Source organism: Phyllobates terribilis, unplaced genomic scaffold, assembly GCF_046119375.1.
Source record: "Phyllobates terribilis strain yellow unplaced genomic scaffold, ASM4611937v1 Scaffold_3__8_contigs__length_932513732, whole genome shotgun sequence".
In the NCBI taxonomy this organism is placed as follows: Eukaryota; Metazoa; Chordata; class Amphibia; order Anura; family Dendrobatidae; genus Phyllobates; species Phyllobates terribilis.
Genome location: NW_027362763.1, coordinates 477,273,815 through 477,286,552, shown reverse-complemented (window position 1 = coordinate 477,286,552; position 12,738 = coordinate 477,273,815). Strand labels below are relative to the sequence as shown.

Below are 12,738 nucleotides of genomic sequence, written 5' to 3'. Positions count from 1 at the left end.
CATCGGAGACGAGGTCACCTTCACCCGGCACAAGTGTGCCAAAGGACCTTACGCCCTCCACGTACACCGCCTGACGGAGGAGGAGTTGCGGTGCGAGGAGGAGGAGCAAGAGGACCCGGACGGGTCTGAAGTTCAAAGAGCAGGAGGAAGACGCCGTTGAGTGCGGCAGAGCAAGTGATGTAAATAGTTACCCGACCGGGTACCAAAGAAACTGTTGATATATATATATATAGTCCCCGTTGGGACCAGAAAGAGTGAACTGTTTACCCGTTAACCCCTTAATCCCACAGGCTGAGGACTGTGAGCAGCCATTCCCTTCCCTCTACCTGGCCGAGGACTGAGAGCGGCCATATCCTTGTATATAGTTGCGCTTCCTAAAGCGCCCCCTACCGGTTTTATAGGAAAACCAGTTTTTCTAAGAGACTGTCGCACTTTTCCCGGACACACGTTGCACAGTGTCCGGAGGAGGAACCTGAAACAAGAGACGACGAGAAAGTTTTATCTGCTAAGATATGTTATTTATATATGTTTTATATGTTTATAAAAATTTGTATGTTTTGGTGTTTATGTCTTACAGCCCGAGGACGTGCTGTGATTTACCAGGGGGGAATGTAGCACCCTGAGGATTCGGCTGCTACAGGGGTATTGCACCTCAACCCAGAGGTGTGATATTCCACTCCCGGGTAAGGATGGAGTGTGGAACTGAGCTCGGTAGGCTGCATGCACTACACACATCCCATTTCCGAGGAGCAGACCGACGGTACTCCCACTTAGAAATGTGCAGGTACGACCGAGTCTGTTCCTGGCTGGAGTGGGAGGGGGGTGGTACATCCCAAGTAGTGTAGGGGCAGATAGGGGGAGCAGCCTGGGTAAAGATAGGAGCTCATTGGGTGCTGGTCACCTGAGCTCACACATAGAGGGTGTATATAAGGTGGGCACCAACTAAGATCAGGGTCAGATGCAGAGAACAAGACAGCTGCAGAGGAGCAGACAGCAAGACAGCTGCAGAGGAGCAGACAGCAAGCAGAGAGGAAGTCAGCCTGCAGCAAGAGAGAGACCCTGAGTGAGAGAGGAGCAAAGAAGGAGTACCCAGAGGGGAAAACAGAGAGGACCCAAGAACCCAAATTAAAGCACTGGGTGAGGAGTCGGCACAGGGTACCGGAACCCAAGCTGGTGGGGGCAGAAAACACACCCTAGCCAGAGACCGGAGGCCGTGGCAGCATCTGCCACGGCCACCCATCACATCCACCCCGAAGGCACACCACATGAAGGGTCAGGGAACCCAGGGCCAAGGGTGTCCCAACAGAAGGCCCGAGGGAGCTGGACCTAGGTGGATTACTGGTGGGGACGGCCAGAGAACGGGACAGAAAGAGAGCTCAGGGCCACGCTCCGGACTTGTTTGGGGGTTGGCTGGATCCAGGACCTGGTGGACGCAGCACGGCTCGGGTGGTCACTAGCAGCTGGAGTGACCGGAACATCAGCAGTGAGTAAATACCCTAAACTGCACAACCCGACTCTGTCTTCCTTTAACATCTATGCTGCACCACTACAACCCCCATCCTCTGCACCTGACCCCCTGAGGCTATACCCCACCCGTTGGGGGTTATACCATCACAAGCTGCACTTACACCATCAGCCTCAGCGGACCCTGCTGCAGCGGCGGCCATAGTGACCGCAACACAACGGGTGGCGTAGTCGACATTAAGAACTAATAACATCTGTAGGACTGCCACATAACACTGAGCTTGACACCCTGGGCACGGACCGGGTCACAGCCACTCGGAGACTACAACCCCCATCTGATCCGGCTCCGGGTATTCCCCTAAAGAATATGGCCCAGGGGGTGCGTCACATGCGCATTGTACATGCATTTTTCCTGCCAGGGACAAGCGTAAGTGAAGCTATTTTCACATGCATTTCCGCATGCGGGTTATCAAGTGCTTTTCCAAGCGATTTTAGCATCACTTGGAAAGTGCTTGACAACTTGGTCACACTATATAAATCCATGCAACCGGCATGGATTTATATAGTGTGACCGAAAGAATGGTAAAAAATAAAAAATTAATATTATACTTACCTTCTGATGGCCCCCGGTGTCCTTGTCTCAGCTTGCCGGCAGCTCGCGGTAGATTAAAGGACCTGCGGTGACGTAATTTAGTCATGTGACGGGTCACGCGACCGCTGACATCGGCAGGTCCTTTAATCTACTGCAAGCTGCCGGCAAGCCGAGACAAGGACACCGGGGGCCATCAGAAGGTAAGTATAATATTTATTTTTTTATTTTATTCTTTTTTTTACAGGTACTATGGTACCCGGGTCCGGAGGAGAGTCTCCTCTTCTCCAAACCCGGGTACCATCCGCAAAATAATTGTTAGTGCTGTGGATTTTTCCGCAATGATAATCCGTAACGGAAATTTCCGCAGCATGTGCACAGCACATACGGATTATCATTGGGGAATATGGCAGGCCTTCTACCAAGCGTTTTTTAAGCATTTCTGATGCGGAATTGCCGCTGCGTAAGCGCTTAAAAAACGCTTAGTGGGCACATAGCCTCAGTCTGCACAGAATGAAGCAGTGCATCAGGGGAACTATGAGTATTTTTATTTTATTTATTTTAATTATTTTTAATTGTCAGTCAGTATTTGGGGGAATCTGTGGGGCCACTATAATATGTGTAATATGTGAGGGCATCATACTGTGTGGAGAGGGGGCTGTGAAACATCATACTGTGTGGGGGCATCATACTGTGGGAGTGCTATGGGGTCTACCATACTGTGTGTGAAGGTTGCTGTGTGGTCATCATACAGTGTGTGGGGTGCTGTGGGTTCATACTACTGTGTGTGAGTAGCTTTAGGGACATCATACTGTGTGTGGGGAACTGTGGGGGCATCATATTGTGTTTGGGGGCATTACATCATATGTGGAGAGCTGTTGATCAAAGTACAAGGGCTGAACAGCAGAAGCATTATGATTTACTGCTTTTTATAAACTTTATAAAAATCATTATATTATATGGTTTTGACTATCTGCTACTGGTTAGAATAATAAGTGCTATTGTAGCATATATTAGTAGTAACAGCTAGTCAGCAGAGTTAATTCTGTTAAATATTAAGTGATAAAATTAATAAATAATAATATTGTGCAGAATTAAATCTGACCCTCCGTAATAACCACTGTATCTCATGTGGCCCCTTGGGAAAATAATTGGCCACCCCATTGTAATTACACCATTGCTATTGATCACATTTGTAGATGCACTGTGGAACCAGCCTGCTCTTCTGCACACTTACTAGCCGTGTCTTCTCTATTTTAGCCAGTCTGTAATTGAGTCCTTATATATCCCTGTGGAATTAGTTCTAGGAATGTCATGTCCTGTTTCTTTTTGTTCAAAATGACAAATTGCTCTACAGCGTTAAGCACAGCTAAGAAAATTGTGTAATATGCCATTAGAGAAAATAGATTTAAGAAGGATGACGCCTTTTACTGTTTCCCTTTGTCCCCAGGTATGATATACACATAATCATGTCTGGCCTTTATCTTTACTCTACAAACTACATGTGGAAACATCCTGAATGACCTTTTATCCCTGTTATCCAATATTTTTATGGGGCAAATCATATGGTAAAAGAAAAAAAACAACAAAATAGCAAAAAGGTAAAAGTGAAAGAGACAAGATAGATACATGTATATGTGGTTATTTTGCAACTATTCTAACTTCGCCCTATAGGAGTCTATACTGGCAGTTTGAATTAATCCAATGTACAAAGTGCATGAGTCAGGTCTGATCATTTCTGAATGTTGTAACTTTGAATATTTTTTTCCTTTATGTTTTTTTTGTTTAGTATACAAACAACTTTTTTACATGTGTTAACTAGTCCATTATTATAGGGGTTATCCTTCCTGCTTATATCCTATCCGCAGGAGAGGTGATAATTTTCAGATTGCTGGAGGTCCTACCACTGGGATCTCCACTGATCATGACAATGGGAGTTTTGTGTCTCCCATTTGAAAGGAGCAGTGTTTGTGCATTGTGCACTGCTGCTTTGTTCACTGTCCCTGGGACTAATGATAATAACCAAGTGGAAAAGAAGTGCGCAGGCTCAACTCGAATGGGAGACATGGGACTCCTGTTTGTATGATTGGTGGGTGTCCTATCGGTGGGACCCTTAGCAATCAGCAATTTATCCCTTAGCTTTTTAATAGATATTTAGTTACAATTGTGGGTCAACACTTTGGTAATTCATTCTTAGCATTTATCTAATTTTGGGTAAAATTTTATAATGTAGATCCTATACTATTTCCCTTACTTGTTTTACAAGGTCAGGGCTACTAGGAGATTACTTGTTTCTCTCCTGCTTTCCCATATCACTGGTAGTAGTGATCTAGTATTAGCTGTGTGGCTAGACAGTGAGTAATCATCAAGTGGTTAAATATAAGTCAGTTTATAGATACCTTATCAATTGTAGTCATAGTTTCCTACCCTTGTTTTCCTTTACTTTTGACTTAGTGACTTTAGTACATGATTAAACTGATCAAGGTGTAAATTGTAATAGTGGTGGTTTCCCTCCTAAAATCCCCTGTTTATAATCTTAAATTTCTGATGGAAATTCCCTATTAGTCGACACTTACGTTTACTTTAGGAAATGCGCCGTTGATTTTCTAAGTTTCACTTCACTCTGCCTCCTCCCACGACCAGCTTTAGACACTAAAGGGAATATATAAAAAGTAAATTACAATTTCATAGGGCTTCTTAATATATACATAGAGATAGATGTTCATGGCCAAAAGTTTTGAGACTGATGCAAAGTTTTCTTTTCACAAATTTTGCTACTTCAGTTTTTATAGTGGGGATTAGCATCAACTCTAAATTATTATGAAAAGTCATGGAAAATTGACTTAATCACAAAAATGCCATTTTTACTTAATTTGAGCCCTGACGTAAAATGACTTGCTTACATAATTTTAGTGATCTTCTCATTAGCTCATGAGCAAAACCAATGAAATGATCTGGAACAAATGTTGGTATAAGTGCAAAGTGCTGGTGCACATTCACACTATGGCTTTAACAAACATAACCTAGGATAAAAACAAAATGAGCAAATACCCATCAGTAAGTAAATAAAGTAAATTGTAGTGGTACATGTAAATAACATAGGGTACTTAGTTGACACTATTTTGGTTTTGCTTTAGTTTTTTGTACTTTGTACATACAGAGGCGTTGCTGCCCTTTTTTGGATTGTGCATTTAGTCTATATAGCTTTCCAGGGGCAGGCGTTTAAACAGTCAGCTCCTGGCTCCTGCTCTGCCCTGGTCTATTGGGGGCAGCTGGCACATAAAAAGATTTAATACTACAGATAGGTCTTGGTTGCGTACACCTTTTTGCAGTGGGATGGGTTTTATGTTTTTTTGATCACCATAGTGTCACCTAAGTACCCTATTTACATGCACTACTACTATTTACTTATTTGCTTACTGCAGGGCATTTTCTCATTTTGTTTTTATCCTAGGTTATGTTTGTTAATGGCCACAGTGTGAATGTGCACATACACATTACACTTATGCTAAGTGCTCTTTCACACGTCCTGATATTTCCGGTTCTGTAAAAACCAGTACCGGAGATATCCGTGTTCGTGTGTCCATGTGTTTTATACATGTGGCAACCGTGTGCTGCCCGTGTGCTGCATCAGTATTACACGTACCAGCGACTGAAAAAAGCTGGCACAGTTCGCGCTGTTCCCAGGTGCTGGGTGCTAAAGGCAGCTCACATCATTGTCACCTGCTCTCCCTGAGATCAGTGTGACCATGCAACAATGATGGGAGATGTAGTCATCACCCGCAGTGTACATTGTATGTAAAATCAAGAATTAAATAAAAAAAATTGTGTGCGATCCAATTGATTTTTCATAACCAGCAGAGGGAAAGCCGCCCGCTGGGGGTTTATATTAATAGCCTGGGAAAGGGGTCATTAGCCCAAAATGTTCCCTGGCTATTAATAACAGCTTACAGCTGTTTGATTAGCATTTACTGGCTAGTTTACAGGGAGACCCCAGAAAAAAAATTGACATATGGTTCCCCTATAAATTCTAACCAGCAAAGGCTAAACAGACAGCTGTGAGCTGATAGTAATAGCCAGGGAAGGGGCCATGGATATTGGCCTCCTCGGAGGCTAATAACATCAGCCCTCAGCGGCCTCAGAAATGGCACATCAATAAGATGCACCAATTCTGGCGCTTAGTCTCACTCTGCCCACTTGTCCTGGTGCGGTGGCAAGTGGGGTAATAGGGTTGGGGTTGATATCAGCTTTGTATTGCGAGCTGACATCAAGCCCAGATTTTGCTTTAGTTTGTGTACATACATCGTGTGGACCCCCCTTTTGGGGCTGTGCATTTAGTCTATATAGCTTTCCACAGGCAGATGTTTAAACAGTCAGGTGTGGGTCCTGCTCTTCTTCTCCCAATCTATTGAGGTCTGCTGGCAAATAGACAGGTTTAATACTAGAGACAGATCCTGATTGGATACACCTTGTCACGGTGGGAAGGCATTTACGCTTTCTTGATCAAAATAGTGTCAACTAAGTATCCTATGTCATTTACATGTACTATTACTATTTGTTTGCTTACTGCTGGTATTTGCTCATTTTGTTGTTATGGTAGGGTATGTTCATTAGCTCAGGACAAAGTGTTAAGGAGGACAAGGCAGCTGATAACACTGTCATCGTGATTGAATTATTATTATTATTATTATTATTATTAAGAGAGCAGACTGGTTACTTTAATGGGAGGATGACACTTGAAATTCACTTTCTTCTTGTGTTGAAGGGACCCTTTTACCAGAAAAAAAGCTATTAACCTTCAGATATGGAGTTAATCTGCAGGTTAATAGCATTACTAACTTGCCCTTCACACCCGCACGTAGCCGAATGCTGCTGGGAGAAAATGAACTTTAGTCCTCCCGGCAGCATTCAGGTTTCAGTCACAAGGGCAGCTCTCATGCTAGTTCAGTCACCACTCTGAGAATAGAGAGCGGTGTCTGTAATCGCGCCCCCGGCCCTGACTGACAGATGGCCCAACGCATTGGGGCTGACTGTGAGTCAGAGCCGCGGGCGCAGTTACAGCCACCTATCTGTATTCGCAGATTGTGACTGAAACGGCGCCGCCCCATGACAGAAACCCAAATGCTGCTATGGGGAATAAAGTTAATTTTCTGCTCACAGCGGTCGGCTACGTGTAAGCGCCGGTCATATTAGTAACGCTATTAACCTGCAGATTAACCCCATATATGCAGGGTTATTAGCGTTTTTTCTGGTGACAGGTTCCCTTTAACCATGGTTACCTCCAACAAAACACAGGCAGCCATGTACTTTGCATCAAAAGGGCTTTACTAGAAAGGACATTGCTGCTTTTAAGATGGACCCTAAATCCACTATTTATGGGATAATGAAGAACATCAAACAGAGAGGTTCAATTGCTGTGAAGAAAACTTCAGTGCACCCAAAAAAGTCCAGGAAGTGCCAGGTCAGTTTTCAAAAGAGGATCCAGCTATGGGATTAGTTCAACACTAGTGCAGATATTTCTCAGGGCCAGTGCATCTGCACACACAGTGTAGCGAAGACTTGTGGAGGCTGGCCTGGTGTCAATAAAAGCAGCAAAGAAGCCATTTCTATCTAAAAAAAAAAACATCAATGCCAGACTGACATTCCTCATGAAGTACAGAGATTTGTCTGCGGAGGACTTGGGTAAAGTTATCTTTTCTTATAAAGCCTCCTTCAGACTGTTTGGAACATCTTGGAATGTCTGGAAGAATGATTATCTGGAGAATAAAAGGTGAGCACTACCATGAGTCCTGTGTCATGACAACAGTAAAGCATCCTGAGACCATTCATTTGTGGAGTTGCTTTTCATCCAAGGGAATGGGCTCACTCACAATTTTGCATAAGAACGCTGATGTGAATAAAGAATGGTATCTAAACATCCTTGAAGATCGACTTCTCCCAGCAATTTTGTGATGAATCATGCTTCTTCCAGCATGACAGAGCACTATAATGCAAGGCAAAAGTGATATCTAAGGGCCTTGATGAAAAAAACATTGCAATTTTGGGTCCATGGCCAAGAAACTCCCAAGTTCTCAATCAATTGAGAACCTGTAACAGTCCACCCCCTTATACGAGATCCATCAGTACCAGAAGCTAAAGTCTTATCTGGCTTGGAAGGGCAGGTGCCAGGGTCCGTGTCGCGTGGTGCTTGTGACTCTGAACACGTTGGTGGGTCCATTAGTCACATAACAGCCGATGACTGCAAGCTGCTGCAGATGGTGAGACTCCTACATTATACACTTCTCAAAAAAATAAAGGGAATACTCAAATAACACATCCTAGATCTGAATGAATGAAATATTCTCATTGAATACTTTGTTCTGCACAAAGTTGAATGTGCTGACAACAAAATCACACAAAAATCATCAATGGAAATCAAATTTATTAACCAATGGAGGCCTGGATTTGGAGTCACCCCCAAAATTAAAGTGGAAAAATACACTACAGGCTGATCCAATTTTGATGTAATGTCTTTAAAACAAGTCAAAATGAGACTCAGTATTGTGTGTGGCTTCCACATACTTGTATGACCTCCCTACAATGCCTGGGAATGCTCCTGATGAGGTTGATGATGGGCTCCTGTGGGATCTCCTCCCAGACCTGTATTAAAACATCCGCCAACTCCTGGACAGTCTGTGGTGCAACGTGACGTTGGTGGATGGAGCGAGACATGATGTTCCAGATGTGCTCAATCGGATTCAGGTCTGGGGAACGGGCGGGCCAGTCCATAGCGTCAATGCCTTCATCTTGCAGGAACTGCTGACACACTCCAGCCACATGAGGTCTGGTATTGTCCTGCATTAGGAGGAACCCAGGGCCAACCGCACCAGCATATGGTCTCACGAGGGGTCTGAGGATCTCATCTCGGTAACTAATGACAGTCAGGCTGCCTCTGGCGAGCACATGGAGGGCTGTGTGGCCCTCCAAAGAAATGCCACTCCACACCATTACTGACCCACTGCCAAACCGGTCATGCTGAAGGATGTTGCAGGCAGCAGATTGCTCTCCATGGCGTCTCCAGACTCTGTCACATCTGTCACATGTGCTCAGTGTGAACCTGCTTTCATCTGTGAAGAGCACAGGGCGCTAGTGGCGACTTTGCCAATCCTGGTGTTCTGTGGCAAATGCAAAGCGTCCTGCACGGTGTTGGGCTGTGAGCACAACCCCTATCTGTGGACGTCGGGCCCTCATACCACCCTCATGGAGTCGGTTTCTAGCCGTTAGTGCAGACACATGCACATTTGTGGCCTGCTGGAGGTCATTTTGCAGGGCTCTGGCAGTGCTCCTCCTTTTCCTCCTTGCACAAAGGCGGAGGTAGCGGTCCTGCTGCTGGGTTGTTGCCCTCCTACGGCCCCCTTCTCATCTCCTGGTGTACTGGCCTGTCTCCTGGTAGCGCCTCCAGCCTCTGGACACTACGCTGACAGACACAGCAAACCTTCTTGCCACAGCTCGCATTGATGTGCCATCCTGGATGAGCTGCACTACCTGAGCAACTTCTGTGGGTTGTAGAGTCCTTCTCATGCTACCACGAGCGTGAAAGCACAATCAGCATTCAAAAGTGACCAAAACATCAGCTAGAAAGCATTGGTACTGAGATGTGGTCTGTGGTCCCCACCTGCAGAACCACTCCTTTATTGAGTGTGACTTGATAATTGCCAATAATTTCCATTTATTGTCTATTCCATTTGCACAACAGCATCTGAAATTGATTGTCAATCAGTGTTGCTTCCTAAGTGGACAGTTTGATTTCACAGAAGTTTGATTTACTTGGAGTTATATTCTTATATTCTGTTGTTTAAGTGTTCACTTTATTTTTTTGAGCAGTGTATATATATATATATACACACGTGGTCAAAATTGTTGGTGCCCCTCATTCAATGAAATAAAAACTCACAATGGTCACAGAAATAACTTGAATCTGACAAAAGTAATAATAAATTAAAATTCTATGAAAATGAACAAATGAAAGTCAGTCATTGCTTTTCAACCCTGCTTCCACAGAATTTTTTAAAAAAATTAAACTTATAAAATAGGCCTGGACAGAAATGATGGTACTCTTAACTTAATATTTTGTTGAACAACCTTTTGAAGCAATCCCTGCAATCAAACGATTCCTGTAACTGTCAATGAGACTTCTGCACCTCTTGACAGGTATTTTGACCCACTCCTCGTGAGCAAACTGCTCCTGTTGTCTCGTATTTGAAGGTTGCCTTTTCCAGACGGCATGTTTCAGCTCTTTCCAAAGATGCTCAATAGGATTTAGGTCAGGGTTCATAGAAGGCCACTTCAGAATAGTCCAATGTTTTCCTCTTAGCCATTCTTGGGTGTTTTTAGCTGTGTGTTTTGGGTCATTATCCTGTTGCCAGACCCATGACCTGCGATTGAGACCAAGCTTTATGACACTGGTCAGCGCATTTCTCTCTAGAATCCTTTGATAGTCTTGAGATTTCATTGTACCCTGCACAGATTCAAGACACCCTCTGCCAGATGCATCAAAGCAGCCCTAGAACATAACAGAGCCTCCTCCATGTTTCACAGTAGGGACAGTGTTCTTTTCTTGATATGCCTCATTTTTCCGTCTGTGAACATAGAGCTGATGTGCCTTGCCAAAAACTTCCATTTTTGTCTCATCTGTCCATAGGACATTCTCCCAGAAGCTTTGTGGCTTGTCAACATGTAGTTTGGCAAATTCCAGTCTGTCTTTTTTTATGATTTTTTTTCAACAATGGTGTTCTCCTTGCTAGTCTCCCATGAACTCCACTTTGGATCAAACAATGACGGATGGTGCAATCTGACACTGATGTTCCTTGAGCTTGAAGTTCACCTTTAATCTCTTTAGAAGTTTTCCTGGGCTCTTTTGTTACCATTCGTATTATCCGTCTCTTTAATTTGTCATCAATTTTCCTCCTGCAGCCACGTCCAGGGAGGTTGGCTACAGTCCCATGGATCTTAAATTTATGAATAATATGTGCAACTGTAGTCACAGGAACATCAAGCTGCTTGGAGATGGTCTTATAACCTTTACCTTTAACATACTTGTCTATAATTTTCTTTCTAATCTCCTTAGACAACTCTTTGCTTTGCTTCCTCTGGTCCATGTTGAGTGTGGTACACACCATGTCACCAAACAGCACAGTGAGTATCTGTAGCCCTATATACAGGCCCACTGACTGTTTACAAGATTGTAGACACATGTGATGCTAATTAGTGGACACAACTTGATTTAACATGTCCCTTTTGTCACATTATTTTCAGGGTTACCATCATTTCTGTCCAGGCCTATATCATGGGTTTAATTTTTTTTTTAATTCTGTGGAAGCAGGATTGAAAAGCAATGACTGACTTTCATTTGTTCATTTTCATAGATTTTTAATTTATTATTAGTTTTGTGCGATTCAAGTTATTTCTGTAACAATTCTGGGTTTTTCTTTCATTAAACGAGGGGTACCAACAATTTTGACCACTTCTGTAAATATTTATATATTATACATGTACCGTGAATATACAAAGTCTACACACCCTTGTTAAAATTCCAAGTTTTTGCCATATAAAACTAAAATGAAACATGTCAGAACTTTTTCCACCTTTAATATCACCCATAATCTGTACCATTATAAAACATATTGAAGTAATTTTGAAACAGAGAATAGAAATGGTGACATTAATGGTTTAAAAAGTTCTGCAATTATTCTTTTTGGTATGATTTTTTTATATGACAAAAATCTGCCATTTTAACTGGAGTGTGTACACTTTTCATTTACACACACATATATATATATATATATATATATATATATATATATATATATATCGGGTAAAATAAATATTGAGCACTTCGCTAATCTTCTAAGTAAATACATTTCTAAAGGTGCTTATTGACATGAAATTCTCACCAGATGTCGGTAACAACCCATCCTATCCACACAAACAACAATATCAAATCATAGATGTTCATAAAAAAAGTTATATGTAATAATGAGAAACAACACATTAAAAAAGTATTGAACACAAGAAGAAAGACAGGTGCAAAAAGCCATAGAAAGTCATAACATGAGCTGAAATGTATCAGTAATTAGAAAGCAATTCTGTAACTTAAATAATATCAGCTGGTTCAAGTTATAGCCTTTAAAAAGGTGTTTCATTAGCAAGGTGCCACACAAGAAACATCTCATGATGGGTAAAACAAGTGAGTTGTCTCAAGACCTTCGCAACCTTATTATTGCAAAACATACTGATGCCATTTTTTACGGAAGAATTTATAAACTACTGACGGTTCCAGTAAGCACTGTTGGGGCTATAATTCGGAACTTTAAAGAACATAATTTCACCATAAACCGCCCACAACCAGGTGCTTCCCACAAGATTTCAGACAGAGGAGTGAAAAGTATTATCAGAAGAGTTGTCTAAGAGCCAAGGACCACCTGTGGAGAGCTAAAGAAAAACCTGGAAGCAGCAGGCACAGTTGTTTCAAAGAAAACTATAAGTAATACACTCGACCTCCATGGCCTCTATGCACGCTCACCATTCAGGACTCCATTGCTAAACAAAAAGCATGTTCTCGCGTGTTTTAAATTTGTTCAACAACATGTAGACAAGCCTGTGATATACTGGGAGACTATAGTTTGGTCAGATGAGATCAAAATTTA

General features: G+C 42.7%; 1 long non-coding RNA gene across 1 annotated transcript in view; it reads right to left on the bottom strand.

The window, feature by feature from the left end:
* The window catches only part of LOC141258186 (uncharacterized), a 71,204-nt gene that overhangs the window by 15,830 nt on the left and 42,636 nt on the right, over positions 1–12,738 (bottom strand). The window contains exon 2 of the long non-coding RNA XR_012318232.1: positions 4,630–4,705. This is a non-coding gene — a long non-coding RNA (uncharacterized lncRNA). The remainder of the gene's footprint in view (positions 1–4,629; positions 4,706–12,738) is intronic.